This window comes from Piliocolobus tephrosceles, chromosome X (assembly GCF_002776525.5).
Source record: "Piliocolobus tephrosceles isolate RC106 chromosome X, ASM277652v3, whole genome shotgun sequence".
NCBI classification, from domain to species: Eukaryota; Metazoa; Chordata; class Mammalia; order Primates; family Cercopithecidae; genus Piliocolobus; species Piliocolobus tephrosceles.
In genome coordinates this window covers 93,605,049-93,621,824 of record NC_045455.1, presented here as the reverse complement: position 1 = coordinate 93,621,824, position 16,776 = coordinate 93,605,049, and the positions used below count along the sequence as shown (strand labels likewise).

At 41.9% G+C, this 16,776-nt stretch overlaps 1 pseudogene; it reads right to left on the bottom strand.

Annotated features, from left to right (window-relative positions):
* Positions 1-177: 177 nt before the first annotated feature.
* Positions 178-13,599, bottom strand: LOC113224804 (annotated as a pseudogene).
* Positions 13,600-16,776: the final 3,177 nt, after the last annotated feature.

Sequence of the window (16,776 nt, the reverse complement as noted above, 5' to 3'; positions counted from 1 at the left end):
GCCGAGGCAGGTGGATCACGAGGTCAGGAGTTCGAGGCCAGCCTGACCAACATGGTGAAACCCTGTCTGTACTAAAAATACAAAAATTAGCCCGGTGTGGTAGCACACCCCTGTAATCCCACTTATTCAGGATGCTGAGGCGGGAGAATTGCTTGAACCCGGGAGGCGGAGATTGCAGTGAGCCGAGATTGCACCACTGCACTACAGCCTGGGCAAGAGAGCGAGACTCCATATTTAAAAAAAAAAAAAAAAAATCAACCGCTTAGAATAGTACACACATTAAGCAGATCCTACATCTAAAATGGGTTAAGCAACCATTTATAAGCATCTTCATGAGGAAATGATCACCTCTGGGTTTTTCTGGTAATATTTGAAATAAACATGGAACCAAACTGTATTTCCCTCAACACGTAACTGTCCAAATTGCATGTGCAAGTAGAGGTTTATGTAAAGGCCCTGACAGAGCTATACTCAGCCTTTTGAATTAGGCACAGAAGGCTGCTGACCACTCTCTGTTTTACCAAGGGAAAGAGCAGTGACTTCTCTATTTCAGTACAATTATGGGCAGAAATGATATGATGCAAAGCAGAGGTTCTTCCATACAATTTAAGATGTAGGGTATAAGGGAAGACAGAAAAGCAAAATTGCCAAGAAATCAGAATAACTTCACGCTGGTCTTGTACTCCAAGAAACCCTGAGATGAACTGTAGTCCTCAAACACCTGTGCTTGGCTCAGGCCCTCCAGGACGCTTTGGTATGCGTCCAACTGGCTCATCATTGACTTCCTGCTATACTCGCCGGCCGAAAAGAGTGCTCCATTGGCAGGAAATGCTCGAATCATAGTAGGTTTCAGTCCAGAATATAAGGCCATTATTCCTGGAAGACAAAAGGGCAATCAAAGACTGCAGCCATCCCTCCTCTGAGGACACGCAGGCAGCTGCAGAGCACAGGTATATTTACACAGGCAAATCCAGACGAGCGCTACAACCAGCAAGTCGTGGAAGGACGCATCCCCAGCTTTCCCTAAAGAGACCAACAGAAACAAGGACAAGTCCCAGGTCTCCTGGAAAAACTGACTGATGCTCAGGTAACACCCCCCAATTCATGCTTGGTTCACTCGTAGGATGCGGATGGGGCAGAGCTGAGGCCTGAGACGGCCAGACAGAGGCAACCATGGAGAGGGGGCCGCAGCTCTAGCTTCACCTGGGCAGTGGCAAGAGCACCAACCTTGAGGCTGGAGACTGGTCTATAGTATTAGTACTGCCCAGGGTGGTTATGAAGACTGAATTAGATAAGGGAGGTGTAAGTACTTTGTAGAACTTTACGTGTTAAACAAATTTAAGGGAGGATTCCTATGAGTAATAGACAAGGTGTCTGTGCTCTATTTGGGACACAAGTTTCTGTGTTACTGTTCTCTTTCTTTTTTACAATCAAAAACAGAGAAGTTCTTATCTCAGATTTTAAGATGTATACTAGATGCTGGAAAAACAGGTGTTTACTCACCTTCATTTTTCACAACATTTATAAAGGTTCTGATAAATCCTGCCTGTTTTCCAGACATGGAAAGAACTTGAATTCTGGATTTGATACAATCCACTGGGTATGCTGCAAGCCAGAGGCAAATCCCGTCGACTTCATCCACCGCTTAACATCGAAGGGACAGGGCCTAGAGAAAAAAAAAAAAAAAAAAAGCAAATGGTATTTTGTCTCGAGAGCAGCTGATGTGACATTTCCAGAGGTCAATGTAGTAATGGCTGCAGGTAGGTGAAAATAAAAAGGCTACTGCTGCAGAATACAGTTCTTTGAGGAAACTGCCAAAGCTCTAAGAACACAAGGGTTTGTTTGGTAGCCCAGGTCTACCCCTGGGTCTTGCCAAGTATAGGAAGCCCTAGTGAGGGTTACATTTAGTTTGGTCACTGAGGTGTTGAGGGCTGGCCCACACGAACCAGGAGGCCTCTAGCTGAGTGGCAACCCCTTACGGTGGGGAGAAGACAGGCAAACACAATCTACGTCTTTTTTCAACTTTCTCACTCTTGAGTATTTTAGTAGCCCTGATTCTTCCTTTACCATTGAAAGCCAAAATTGTTTTTATTAAACATAGCAGGTACGTCTGGGAGCTTGTCTAACCCCAGAATAGATTCAACACACTGAGGGAGATGGTAAGAATAACTAGGGAAATAGGTTTGCATGGACACAGTGGGGTGTGACGGTGTCTGCTCCCTGCAGGTGTGGTTTCTGTGGACCCTCTGCTGTGCTCTCCTCCCCACACTGGTGGCTCCATCTGGCACAGGGAAGCTTCTGGACGCCAGAAGGTAACACGGGGACGGGCAGTTGATAGCACCCCATCCTCCAGGCTTGGTAATTTCCTTATGCCAGGGGCTGAAGCAGCACATCCCAAACTTTCTTACTGGAATAAAGTTTGTTAATTTTTCTAGATCATTTTAGAAAAGAAGAGATTCAGAAATGACTTTCCCAATTGGGGAAGCACCTATAAATAATCTTGAATAAGCTTAAAACTTGGTGATCGCAGTAGTGGTTTGCGAGCAGCGGAAACCATAGTTCTTTGTCGTCTTTGTCGTTTACCATGTTTAGTTGGTTGGTACAACTGCATGCGATGTTTGGCTCACATAGTGAGTGAGTTTTGCTTCCCTACTTCCCTGTCTGTCTTCTCTCCCCATTTTGTCCTTTGCAACGGAAACTGAACCAAACTGAAGTCCAGGTCTTCTGTAATAGAGTGTCTCTCCTTCAACAGGGAACACAGCTACAGTCGCCTGTGGTTTTGCTTGTGTTCAGTCTCCATCATGGCATGCCACACTCTGCTGGTTTTGGGCCCTGCTCGTTTCTTTACTGCCTTCTTGCCTGCCCTTTTTGTGCCGGTAGCTCATCCCATTCATGCTCAGCCCTCCTCGCTGTCTACACTGTCTCCTTGGGCAATCGTATCCAGTCCCAAGCCTTTTAAAAAAACAAGCTATACCCATCCTGGTGCAATTCCTGCCTATAAAAGGGCACAGACCTCCAGGCACCTCCAGCGAACACTGCTGTGCACAAGGAACCGAATTCAGTAGTGCGGGACCGGCAGCTGCAAAGGGTTTCAAACTCCTATTGCTGATGATCAAGTTAAAATATGAATGTGCTGGATTAAATGCTTTATTCAGCTTATCTGCATCTAGGTTATCTAAATTACACCCCCACTGAAAACATTCTGTCACCTCTTCTCTTGGAAAAATTAGTTATTTTAATGTAATTCAGATCTCATTTTATCCTAGCCCAGCAGTACCTGGCAGAGAATGACTCTGAATTAATCATAGTAAAATCATATTAAATTATATTCCACTAATTCAGAATTGGAGATAATTTGGCAATTAAAGGGAGAAATGTGTCATTCCTCTGCTGGAAGAAATGAACAGTAATGATGGGATCACAGAGATCGTACATAGACGGGCCCAATACATGTTCAAAACATGCCCACCAGCAAATGGCTTACATACCAGGCTCCCAACCACACTGTCACAATTTCTTTCAAACTAACTGTAAATTATAAATGTGGTACCCAAATACCTATATGCACATAAACAGGAAAAGGTAAACTCTTTTTTTTTTTAGATGAATTCTCCCTCTGTCACCCAGGCTGGAGTGTAATGACACAATCTTCGCTCACTTCAACCTCTGCCTTCTGGGTTCAAGCAGTTCTCCTGCCTCAGCCTCCCGAGTAACTGGGATGACAGGCGTGTGCCAGCACATCTGGCTAATTTTTGTATTTTTAGTAGAGACGGGGTTTCACAATGTTGGCCAGGCTGGTCTTGAACTCCCGACCTCAAGTGATCCACCTGCCTCGGCCTCCCAAAGTGCTGAGATTACAGGCGTGAGCAGTCTTGCCCAGTCAAAAGTAAACTTTTAGACTCTCTCATGTGGCTAAACACCCTCCTACTGCAGAGACAGAACTGAGCACAAGCGCCTTCATGTGCTGGTGAGAGGTGGCCGGGGGCAGGCAGATGGTTGCACCATTCTCAGGGTCAGCCTCCTCCCCATGTGGCAAGGGGGAGGGGAGGGGGCACGGGGCCTGGGAGGCTGTAGCCGAAAGGCATGCAGTGGGCAAGAGACGACTGGGCAGGCCCCTGCCAGCCTGCAGTTCCCTGAGCGTCTGGTGCCAGGACGCTCCTTGTGGGCTCAGCCCTGAGAGAAGTGCCCTTGCCCAGTGCTCCTTATCAGTGTCTGACGCGCTCTCTCCAGTCCTCCTCATTAACATACCCTGGCCGAACTATGGCTCATGGAAAAACACTTTGCTCTTCTCTGAACAATTTCTTTTTCACCACTGTGCAGATGACTCATGAGGCGACCACACTCATCTGTCGGTGGTGGTGAAGGGCTGGGTTTGTGTCCTGACTCTGCAGTCACATGATATTGGTCACGTGACACTGTGTGGCTTTCATTCAACACTGGGAATTGCAGTTTCCTCTATTACGAGAATAACATGAGGTCCTATGGGTTTGTGGTGGAAATAAACAAAGCTTATACTTTTAACATGCTTACTAGTCCCTGGTACACAGTAGGCACTTAATAAATGTTCGCTGCATGTCATGATAGAATGAACATACTAAATAAGCATACCCAAAGTGGTTAAAAGACCAATGTTTCCTAGTAAATGTTTATATACTGATATTTACTAATTGCTAAAACAACAAAACCGGCTTTGAATATTTTCGCTAATTCAGCTGGCCTCCTTAAGTCCAGTGGCCTCTACACTTATTGGTTCACCATTCCACTAGTAAGAAAATCTTGTGCCTACACCCCCATGTAATGTGCTCCTGCATCAGTTACATACATCTTGAAATAGAAAATATAGAAAAAAGTTTCAAATATGCAATAAAAAGGAAATTTAAAATATTTAATTTTTTTTTTTTTTTTTTTGAGACGGAGTCTCGCTCTGTCACCAGGCTGGAGTGGAACGATCTCAGCTCACTGCAACCTCCGTCTCCTGGGTTCAAGTGATTCTCCTGCCTCAGCCTCCTGAGTAGCTGGGATTACAGGCACACGCCAACATGCCAAGCTAATTTTTGTATTTTTAGTAGAGACGGGGTTTCACCAGGTTAGCCAGAATTGTCTCAACCTCCTGACCTCGTGATCCGCCCACCTCAGCCTCCCAAAGTGCTGGGATGATAGGCGTGAGCCACTGCGCCTGGCCTACAATCGTATTGTCTTATGTACTAAAGTGCCAACAAACCATTTTGTTAGCACAATATCAGTAATGTAGTAAGAGCAATATGCTGGAATATACTTGATCAATTTTGAAAATCTTGTTTTAATACTTTGTGATATTACAGTTCAAAAGCAACTTCAAAGTTTATACTTGTTCTAACAGCTATAATATTAATAATTGGCAATGATCTAAATAGAATAAGTGCCTCTTTGGATGTGCCTATTAAGTCAAATACTCATCTTTTAGTCCCATCTCCTAGCTGTTCAAAGTGTTTTCCTTTGATGTTTATTTAATTAATTATCTTGGCAAGTGGCACTGGTTTATTTTAAAATAAAATACAAAAAATAGGCTGGTGCAGTAGCTCACTCCTGTAATCCCAGAACTTTCAGAGGCCAATATGAGCAAATCACTTGAGGCCAGGAGTTTGAGAACAACATGATGAAACCTCATCTCTACTAAAAATACAGAAATTAGCTGGGCATGGTGCTGTGCACCTGTAATCCCAGTTACTCGGAAGGCTGAGGCACAAGAATTGCTGGTCTTAAACTCCTGGGCTTGATCTTGCTGGGCTCAAGTGATCAACCTGGGAGGCAGAGCTTGCAGTAAGCCGAGATTGTGCTACTGCACTCCAGCCTGGGTGACAGAACGAGACCCTGCCTCAAAAAATAGATAGATAGATAAATAGATATATACATACATACATACCCAAAAAAAGAGAAAACCAACAAAATAGAAAAAAGAATAAATTCTCATCTTTCTTGGCAAACTATTGAAAAGGTACTACTTTTAAAAAATGGAAGTATAGGCAGGGCGCGGTGGCTTAAGCCTATAATCCCAGCACTTTGGAAGGCCGAGACGGGCGGATCACGAGGTCAGGAGATCGAGACCATCCCGGCTAACCCGGTGAAACCCCGTCTCTACTAAAAAATACAAAAAACTAGCCGGGCGAGGTGGTGGGCGCCTGTAGTCCCAGCTACTGGGGAGGCTGAGGCAGGAGAATGGCGTAAACCTGGGAGGCGGAGCTTGCAGTGAGCTGAGATCTGGCCACTGCACTCCAGCCTGGGCAACAGAGAGAGACTCCGTCTCAAAAAAAAAAAAAAAGGAAGTGTAAATTACATATAGTAAATTATGATTTTCCTTTATTTTTAGATAGGGTCTCGCTTTGTCGCCCAGGCTGGAGTGCAGTGGCACAGTCACAACTCACTGCAGCCTCAACCTCCTGAGCTCAAGCAGTACCCCCACCTCAGCTTCCTGAGTACTCACACACTACCACACTCGGCTAATTTTTAATTTTTTTGTAGAGACAGGGTCTTGCTATGTTGTCAAGGCTGGTCTCGAACTCCTGGAAGCAAGCAACCCTCCTGCCTTGGCCTCCCAAAGTGCTGGGATTACAGGTGTGAGCCACCATGTCTGCCCCAAGGGCAGATTTAAATATTATCAAGGATGCTAAAGATGAAATAGTATTCCAGGCATATTGAGGTCATATGTAATAGATAAATCTGTGTTTTGGTTGAGAAACTCCCTCACCAAGGAAAGACAGAAGAAAACACACAGCAAGTCCTCAGAAACGAGTCTGTGATTAAGGATCGAACATACCTGAGCAATTCACTGAAATAAATCCCACTCCCAAGGTTTCCGACGTCTGTTCTTTGCACACCACCATCTTCCACTGCTTTGGGTAAAAGCAACCCTCTGAAAAGAGAAAGGCGGGATAAGGTGTAAGCCCAACGCTGACTGCATCTCTCCCTCGCTCAGAACTTTGGCAGGTTCCTACTGAACTTCTGGCATTCAGAGAACTCTACAATCGGGGTGAAACCATGGTTGTTTCTGGGAACACAAGTAAAGGGAGATTTCTGCCTTTTTTTTTTTTTTGAGACGGAGTCTCACTGTGTCATCCAGGCTGGAGTGCAGTGGTGTGATCTCGGCTCACTGCAAGCTCTGCCTCCCAGGTTCACGCCATTCTCCCTACTCAGCCTCCCAAGTAGCTGGGACTACAGGCGCCCGCCACCATGCCCAGCTAATTTTTTTTTTCTTTTGTATTTTTAGTAGAGACGGAGTTTCACCGTGTTAGCCAGAAGGGTCTCGATCCACCTGCCTTGGCCTCCCAAAGTGCTGGGATTACAGGTGTGAGCCACTGTGCCCAGCCCCTGCCTTTTATTATATAAACATCTATTGTTTGAATTTCATATTAGGAGATGAATGAATTTTGTAAAATAGCTTTTGGATTTTAGTCCTACATAGAAAGCTCATCCCTACTTAAGAATTATTTTAAAAAGATACTCCCATTTTTCATTTAGTATACTTTTGATTTGATTTTAAATATTTGCTCTATCTGGAGTTTAAGTATGAGAAATGAGGTAAGGGTCCAACTTTATATTTTTTCCTCGTGGTTACCCATTTATCTCTATAGATAGTATTGAAGAACTTTCCTTTCTTCCACAGAGGTAAGATCTACTTGTATCATATCCTAAATCTTTCATTTTTGAGTTCATTTGTGTTTAATATTAATGTTACCCTCATTATGCTTCTTTTCCAGAATTATTCTGATAATTTCAAAATTTAAAAAAATATGTGTTGTACAATCAGCTTTTCACTTCTTTAAAAAAAACCTTATTGGTAATTTGATCATGTTAACACTAAATCTATAGATTAATCCAAGAAAAACTGGCATCCTTCTGATAAACACAAGTTGTCTTTTGGGTCCCTCAGTAGCAGTTTAATGGGTTTTTGTTTATTCCTTTTTTTCCCCAGGTGGATCTCGTATGTTTCTTTTTAAGTTTCTTCTAAGTACTTAATTAACAGATCTACATTTAATAATATTTTCTCCTGCTCCTGTGGCTTGTTTCAGCCCTAATATTAAGTAGTAATTCAGAACAAACAGATTCTTAGAGTTATGTTTCAAATAAACAGCTCATGTTGTCTGGTGCGCACTCTAATTTCTGGACTCTTCTCTTTAAATATTGGGCTATCCCTAGATTAGATACACACGGAAGAGTCATGAATACAGAATCACTTTTCTACTTATGATACAGTCTGCAAGAAGCAATTCATACCTATGTACTACATTTTAAAAATAATAAATACATAATTTTTCGAAATAGAGATGAGGTCTTGCTGGTTTTCCAGGCTGGTCTTGAACCCCCCTGGCCTCAAGTGATCCTTTTGCCTCAGCCTCCCATAGTGCTAGGATTACAGCTGTGACCCACCATGCCCAGCCATAAATATGTAATTTACATCACACACTTCATTATAAACTGGAATTCTCTCCGGAATGCAGTAAGCTAGCCGATTTTAACTGAAAAGACCCATGTAATACAGAAAAAAGTAAAACACTTCACATCTGAGGCTGAAATTTTTGAAAAATAAAGATGGCTACTCTTACCGACACAAGATTGCCACAATGTTTCGCACAGGAGAACCATGCAACAAGGGCCTCACATTGCCAAGTTTGCTCAAAAACTCTGGTTTCGATCACTCTGCCAACTCTAAATATCTGCAAGATATCTACTGGGCTCTTACTGTAAAAATTAGAAGAAAAGCCTTTAGATTACATAATTGGAAACAAAACAAAAAGTCATTATAGCAGAAGAAATCTCAGAAGAGTCCAAATGTCCATTATCAGGAAACTGATTCAATGAGTCACAACACAACGTATCTTGGGAGCATTATGCACGTATTAAAATCAGATTCGTTAAAAAAATAAGGATATGTAGTAAAGCATACAGTAAAATGTAAAATTTAAAAGTAGATTACAAAACTTTATATATAGTATGATCCCAATTTTGTCAAATATATAATAATATATGGAATATATAGTTCTTGCTCTGGGCAACAGAGCAACACCAGGTCTCTGGAAAAAAAAGAATTCAACTTCTGGCTGGGCACGGGGGTTCAGGCCTGTAATCCCAGCACTTTGGGAGGCCAAGGTGGCTGGATCACTTGAGCCCAGAAGTTTGAGACCAGCCTGGGCAACATGGTGAAACCCCATCTCTACTAAAAATAAAAAAATTAGTGGGGTGTGGTGGCGCCCACCTGTAGTCCCAGCTGCTCAGGAGGCTGAGGCAGGAGAATTGCTTGAAGCTGGGAGGCGGAGGTTGCAGTGAGCCAAAATCGCGCCATTGCACTCCAGCCTGGCAACACAGCAAGACTCCGTCTCAAAAAATATATATATTTATCAAGTTTTGTTTATCCACTTCCCTGTTGATGAACAATTGGGTTATTTCCACCTTTTGGCTATTGTGAATAGTGTTGCTATGAATATTCATGTACAAGTACCTATTTGAGTACTTTTAAGTCCTTTGAGTATAGAACTAGGAGTGGAATTACTGCGTCTTATGGTGATCATATGTTTAATGTGTTGAGGAATCATCAGAGGCTGCACCATTTTTCCCTCCCATCGGCAATGTGTGAGGCTTTCAGTCTCTCTATATCCTCAGCAACACTTCTAATTTTCCATTAAAAAGAAATCATAGCCCCGGGAAGCCACACTACTCAGGATAGCCATAAGCCACCCTCCTAGATGGGGGGCTGCAGGACGCCTCTGAAACTTGGAAAAAAGAAGGGCCTGTTGAAGTCACTGTTTAAGAAGGTAGAGTTTAACGTAATTTTGGAAGCTTCCCATCAAAATGGTTTTATTAAACAGAAGGGCAAGCTGGAAAATCCTCTTCAGCAGAACCGCGGGCTAAGGCTCACTGTTACCAAGGTGGACAGGCTTCTCTGCTCAGCGAACCAGGCTCACCCAAGGGGTGCTCTACACAGACGTGGGCTTGCTAAGGGAGAAAGGCACCGTGAGGGATGTCCTGGCCTATACAATGCTCCAGTTTTCTTTCTCAATGAAGAAAACAGTAACACATGCTATCATGTTTTTCACCTTCATTTTTACTTACTTCTTACCCAAACAACTAAATCCTCCTCAAAATACAGTATACATTTCAGGGTACGAGGTTAACAAAACCCCTTCTCCTTCTTGGACATGTTTGACCGTGGATTCGCTTTCTAGCTCTGTTCCCATAGAAATCTGATAAAGATGGCATGTCAGCTATAATAGTAGGCAAAATTGCTTATGGAATGGTGGCCTCTCATTGATAAATTGCATTGAGACTAGGGGTTCAATGGTGGGAAACCCAAGCTTTGGGAGTGTCAGACAGCAGTGACTCGTATAACTGGGTGTGTCTCTTGAGGGCATCTGGAACCTACGACAATGTTACAAGAGCTCTGGGCTCCTGTGGGGTAGGGCTTCCAAGCCAAGCAGATCTCACATCCACCTGATGCGAGTCTCTTTCTCTTGTACCTGAGCTGACACTCAGAGTGGGAACAACGGGAAAAGCTCCTGGAGCCTGTGTGGACCTCTGTGAGGGCCACTCCCACAGAGAAGTGACTGTTTCCTGGCCCAAGATAGATCTACAGGCAGGATGCTGTGGCTCATGCCTATAATCCTAGCACTTTGGGAGACCAAGGCAGGCAGATCATGAGGTCAGGAGTTTGAGACCAGCCTGGCCAACATGGTGAAACCCCGTCTTTACTAAAAACACAAAAATTAGTCGGGCATGGTGGCGCATGCCTGTAATCCCAGCTACTTGGGAGGCTGAGGCACGAGAATTGCTTAAACCTAGGAGACGGAGGTTGCAGTGAGCCGAGATCATACCACTGCACTCCAGCATGGGCAACAGAGCTAGACTCTGTCTCAGGGGAAAAGAAAAAAAAAAGATTTATCTGTAACTCTGAATGTCTACTTGAGAAGTCATCCTGGTGGGTGTTGCAGCATTTTATTTGAACTTCAGGCATTAATTCTAAATTTATTTTTGTTTCATGATTGCTTTAGATTGGAACTGTGCTCTTGACCTGATACTGATCTAGGGCAAAGGTTATGGCCTCTGCCGGGCCTCCCTTGTTGTTCCCAGGGCTCTGTGACCTGGAGCCCTCAATTCCTCATATATATATTCAGGACTGGAACTGTCACAGTGGATTGTAACGATGAGTGTTATTTCTTTCTAGGCAGTGATTTCTGAGGGCCAGGGTATGAAGCTATTTTTATCTTTGAGTGTCAGCCCTACTCGACTGCTTGGTGCATAGCAGGTGCTTAATGAACTGTATCAGGGAATGCTTTCAGAGGTGTAAATATCAGGAAAATATCCCAGAAGTGATGTGGAACAAGAACAGAAATGCCATACACCCTGCACCTAGTAAACATTCCCTTCTAGAGGGACCCTGTGCTGATCTACTCAGGGGGTGAGGTCCTCCCCTCCCACACTCCAAAAAAGAACACATTTCCCCTTCGCAAAATTACTTACCAGGTGTTACAGCTGAACTGTATCCTACAAAACGCATATCCTGAAGTCCTAACTCCCAGTGGGACTGCGTTTGGAGACAGAGCCTTTAAAGAGGTAATTGATTGATTAAGTGAGATCACGGAGTGGCCCTGATCCGATATGACTGCTATCCTCATGTAAAGAGATGAGGACACAGAGGCCCACAGGTGGAAGACCATGTGAGGACACAGCAAGAAGGCAGCCGTCTGTAAGCCAAAGAGAGAGGCCTCACCTCAGAAGAAATCAACCCTGCCGCACTTGGACCTTGGACTTCCAGCCTTTAGCACTGTGAGAAATAAATGTCTGTTGTTTAAGCTCCCTAGCCTGTTGCATTTATTAACAGCAGCCTCAGCTAAGACACCAGGTAAGAAGAAAAAGGTTGGGAGGCGGGCTGGTTCATTGAAATGAGTTATGAACATAGGTCAGTAAACACATAGGAATCACCATAAACAGCATTACCTGCATGCCATCGGCCAGGAGGAAGTGCGAGGATATCAGGAAAGGACAGTCCCTGGAGTCCCGCGAACACTGCAGCTCCACAACCACAGCTTCCTGGCCTCCCTCCATTCCCACCTGGAACACAGGATGTGCTCTCAGAAGCTGCACTCGGGAAACATCAAACTACATGTGCCATTTGAAAATGTTGATTATAATTATAAAATATGTTCATTTAGAGATATAATTCAGAAAATACAGAAAAGTATCAAGAAGGAAATTAAAATCTCCTAAAATCCTATGACAGCAATATAATCACCATTAACATTTTGGTATGTTTCCCTCCTGTATTTTTGAAATACCGTAAATAGATCTGTATATGTTTACACCATACCATTTTTCATGTTTCATCAAAGAGGGAAATGTTATTTTCAAATTACATTTTATTAACATATCTAAAAATACAAATGGAACATCACTTTGAAAGCTAGAGTCGATTTAGATCTATATATATATTTTAGAGACAGAGGTCTTGCCATGTTGCCCAGGATGGCCTCAAACTCCTGGGCTCAAGAGATCCACCTGCCTCAGCCTCCTAATTAGCTGGGACTATAGGCGAGTGACACCACACCAGACACTAGTGTTGATTTTCATTTGCATGACTTTGTGAAAAAGAAAAAAAAGGATTTTGCTTTTCTTTCTAATGCAAAAGGAATGGAAATGCAACATAGTGTAAATACTTAGTGTCAAACCTTCCCTTTCCAAATACAAGAAACTGTTAACAACAGGGAAAAGGACTTTTATTTTTAATGCCATATTGATATTTTGTACTATTTAAAATTTTTGCTATGAGCATGCAATACTTTCATAATATAAATACTAAAAATTTAAACATTAAATTCTAAACATAAACATTTTCTTGACTGTTAAAAATCAGGTCTGAGTGCAGTGGCTCATGCCTGTAATCCTAGCACTTTCAGAGGCTAAGGAGGGAAGATGGCTTAAGCCCAGGAGTTTGAGACTAGCAACATAGTGAGACTGTCTCCACAAAAATAAATACATAAATATACAAATAAAATCAACTCATATTTTAAGGAGTGTATGATATTCAGAATATGCATAATTTTTCAAAACAATGAGAAAATGATCGAATAGGAAAAAACAGAAGACATTCAAACAGGTTTTTGTCTTTTTTTTTTTTTTCTAACTAGAAATCAGATTCTTACTTTCTCCAAGGTGTTATATTTTGCAACTTCAAAATCTTGAGGAAGATGAGGAATTTCAACATTCTCTGTACAAAACCTGAAATTTGTACAGTGTATAATTAAAATTTTAACATTAAATGGATTTTAGGCTAAACAGAATTTCACAAATTTTTTCTTGTACATCTTATTATTATACTATAAATTCTAGGGTACATGTGCACAGCGTGCAGGTTTGTTACATATGTATACATGTGCCATGTTGGTGTGCTGCATCCATTAACTCATCATTTGCATTAGGTATATCTCCTAATGCTATCCCTCCCCCCAACCCTCCCCACAATAGGACCCGGTGTGTGATGTTCCCCTTCCTGTGTCCAAGTGATCTCATTTTTCAATTCCCACCTGTGAGAACATGCGGTGTTTGGTTTTCTGTTCTTGCGACAGTTTGCTGAGAATGATGGTTTCCAGCTGCATCCATGTCCCTACAAAGGACATGAACTCATCCTTTTTTATGGCTGCATAGTATTCCATGGTGTATATGTGCCACATTTTCTTAATCCAGTCTGTCACTGATGGACATTTGGGTTGATTCCAAGCCTTTGCTGTTGTGAATAGTGCCACAATAAACATATGTGTGCATGTGTCTTTATAGCAGCATGATTTATAATCCTTTGGGTATATACCCAGTAATGGGATGGCTGGGTCAAATGGTATTTCTAGTTCTAGATCCTTGAGGAATCGCCACACTGTTTTCCACAATGGTTGAACTAGTTTACAGTCCCACCAACAGTGTAAAAATGTTCCTATTTCTCCACATCCTCTCCAGCACCTGTTGTTTCCTGATTTTTTAATGATTGCCATTCTGACTGGTGTGAGACGGTATCTCATTGTGGTTTTGATTCGCATTTCTCTGATGGTGAGTGATGATGAGCATTTTTTCATGTGTCTGTTGGCTGTATGAGTGTCTTCTTTTGAGAAGCGTCTGTTCATATCCTTTGCCCACCTTTTGATGGGGTTGTTTATTTCTTGTAAATTTGATTGAGTTCTTTATAGGTTCTGGATATTAGCCCTTTGTCAGATGAGTAGATTGCAAAAATTTTCTCCCATTCTGTAGGTTGCCTGTTCATTCTGATGGTAGTTGCTTTTGCTGTGCAGAAGCTCTTTAATTAGATCCCATTTGTCAATTTTGGCTTTTGTTGCCGTTGCTTTTGGTGCTTTAGACATGAAGTCCTTGCCCATGCCTATGTCCTGAATGGTATTACTTAGGTTTTCTTCTAGGGTTTTTATGGTTTTAGGTCTCACATTTAAGTCTCTAATCCATCTTGAATTAATTTTCATATAAGGAGTAAGGAAAGGATCCAGTTTCAGCTTTCTACTTATGGCTAGCCAATTTTCCCAGCACCATTTATTAAATAGGGAATCCTTTCCCCATTTCTTGTTTTTGCCAGGTTTGTCAAAGATCAGACGGCTGTAGATGTGTGGTATTATTTCTGAGGGCTCTATTCTGTTCCATTGGTCTATATCTCTGTTTTGGTACCAGTACCATGCTGTTTTGCTTACTGTAGCCTTGTAGTACAGTTTGAAGTCAGGTAGCGTGATGCCTCCAGCTTTGTTCTTTTGGCTTAGGATTGTCTTGGCAATGCGGGGTCTTTTTTGGTTCCATATGAACTTTAAAGCAGTTTTTTCCAATTGTCTGAAGAAAGTCATTGGTAGCTTAATGGGGATGCCATTGAATCTATTATCTTCGGCAGTATGGCCATTTTCACAATATTGATTCTTCCTATCCATGAGCATGGTATGTTCTTCCATTTGTTTGTGTCCTCCTTTATTTCACTGAGCAGTGGTTTGTAGTTCTCCTTGAAGAGGTCCTTTACATCCCTTGTAAGTTGGATTCCTAGGTATTTTATTCTCTTTGAAGCTATTGTGAATGGGAGTTCATTCATGATTTGGCTCTCTGTTTGTCTGTTACTGGTGTATAAGAATGCTTGTGATTTTTGCACATTGATTTTGTATCCTGAGACTTTGCCAAAGCTGCTTATAAGCTTAAGGAGATTTTGGGCTGAGACGATGGGGTTTTCTAAATATACAATCATCTCATCTGCAAACAGGGACAATTTGACTTCTTCTTTTCCTAACTGAATACCCTTGATTTCTTTCTCTTGCCTGATTGCCCTGGCCAGAACTTCCAACACTATGTTGAATAGGAGTGGTGAGAGAGGGCATCCCTGTCTTATGCCAGTTTTCAAAGGGCATGCTTCCAGTTTTTGCCCATTCAGTATGATATTGACTGTAGTTTTGTCATAAATAGCTCTTATTATTTTGAGATACGTTCCATCAATACCAAATTTATTGAGACTTTGTAGCATGAAGGGCTGTTGAATTTTGTTGAAGGCGTTTTCTGCATCTATTGAGATAATCGTGGTTTTTGTCTTTGGTTCTGTTTATATGATGGATTACATTTACTGATTTGCATATGTTGAACCAGCCTTGCATCCCAGGGATGAAGCCCACTTGATCATGGTGGATAAGCTTTTTGATGTGCTGCTGGATTCGGTTTGCCAGTATTTTATTGAAGATTTTGCATTGATGTTCATCAGGGATATTGATCTAAAATTCTTTTTTTTTTTGTATCTCTGTCAGGCTTTGGTATCAGGATGCTGTTGGCCTCATAAAATGAGTTAGGCAGGATTCCCTCTTTTTCTATTGATTGGACGTTTCAGAAGGAATGGTACCAACTCCTCCTTGTACCTCTGGTAGAATTTGGCTGTGAATCCGTCTGGTCCTGGACTTTTTTTGGTTGGTAGAGTATTATTACCTCAATTTCAGAGCCTGCTATTGGTCTATTCAGGGATTCAACTTCTTCCTGGTTTAGTCTTGGGAGAGTGTAAGTGTCCAGGAAATTATCCATTTCTTCTAGGTTTTCTAGTTTATTTGCATAGAGGTGTTTATAGTATTCTCTGATGGTAGTTTGTATTTCTGTGGGGTCGGTAGTGATATCCCCTTTATCATTTTTTATTGCGTCTATTTGATTCTTCTCTCTTTTCTTCTTTATTAGTCTCACTAGCAGTCTATCAATTTTGTTGAGGTTTTCAAAAAACCAGCTCCTGGATTCATTGATTTTTTGGAGGGTTTTTTGTGTCTCTATCTCCTTCAGTTCTGCTCTTAGTTATTTCTTGCCTTCTCCTAGCTTTTGAATGTGTTTACTCTTGCTTCTCTAGTTCTTTTAATTGTGATGTTAAGGTGTCAATTTTATATCTTTCCTGCTTTCTCTTGTGGGCATTAGCAATAGCTAAGGTCACTTGAAGCTGAGGACTAGAATTATCTAAGGGCTTTTTTACTCACATTTGTGGCAGCTGAAGCTGGCTTTTGGCTGAGACTTTAGCTGGGACTGTCAGCTGGAACAGCTACATAAGGATTCGCCATGTGGCTTGGGCTTCCTCAGGATATATGGTGGCTGTATTCTAAGGACAAGTTTCTATAAAGAAAGTAAGCTGGAAGCTGTATTACATTTTCTAGCCTAATCTTTAGAAATGACACTGCACTTCTATATATAGTATTATATATATTATATCTATACCTTCTATATATAATATAATATAATATAATATAATATAATATAATATAATATAAT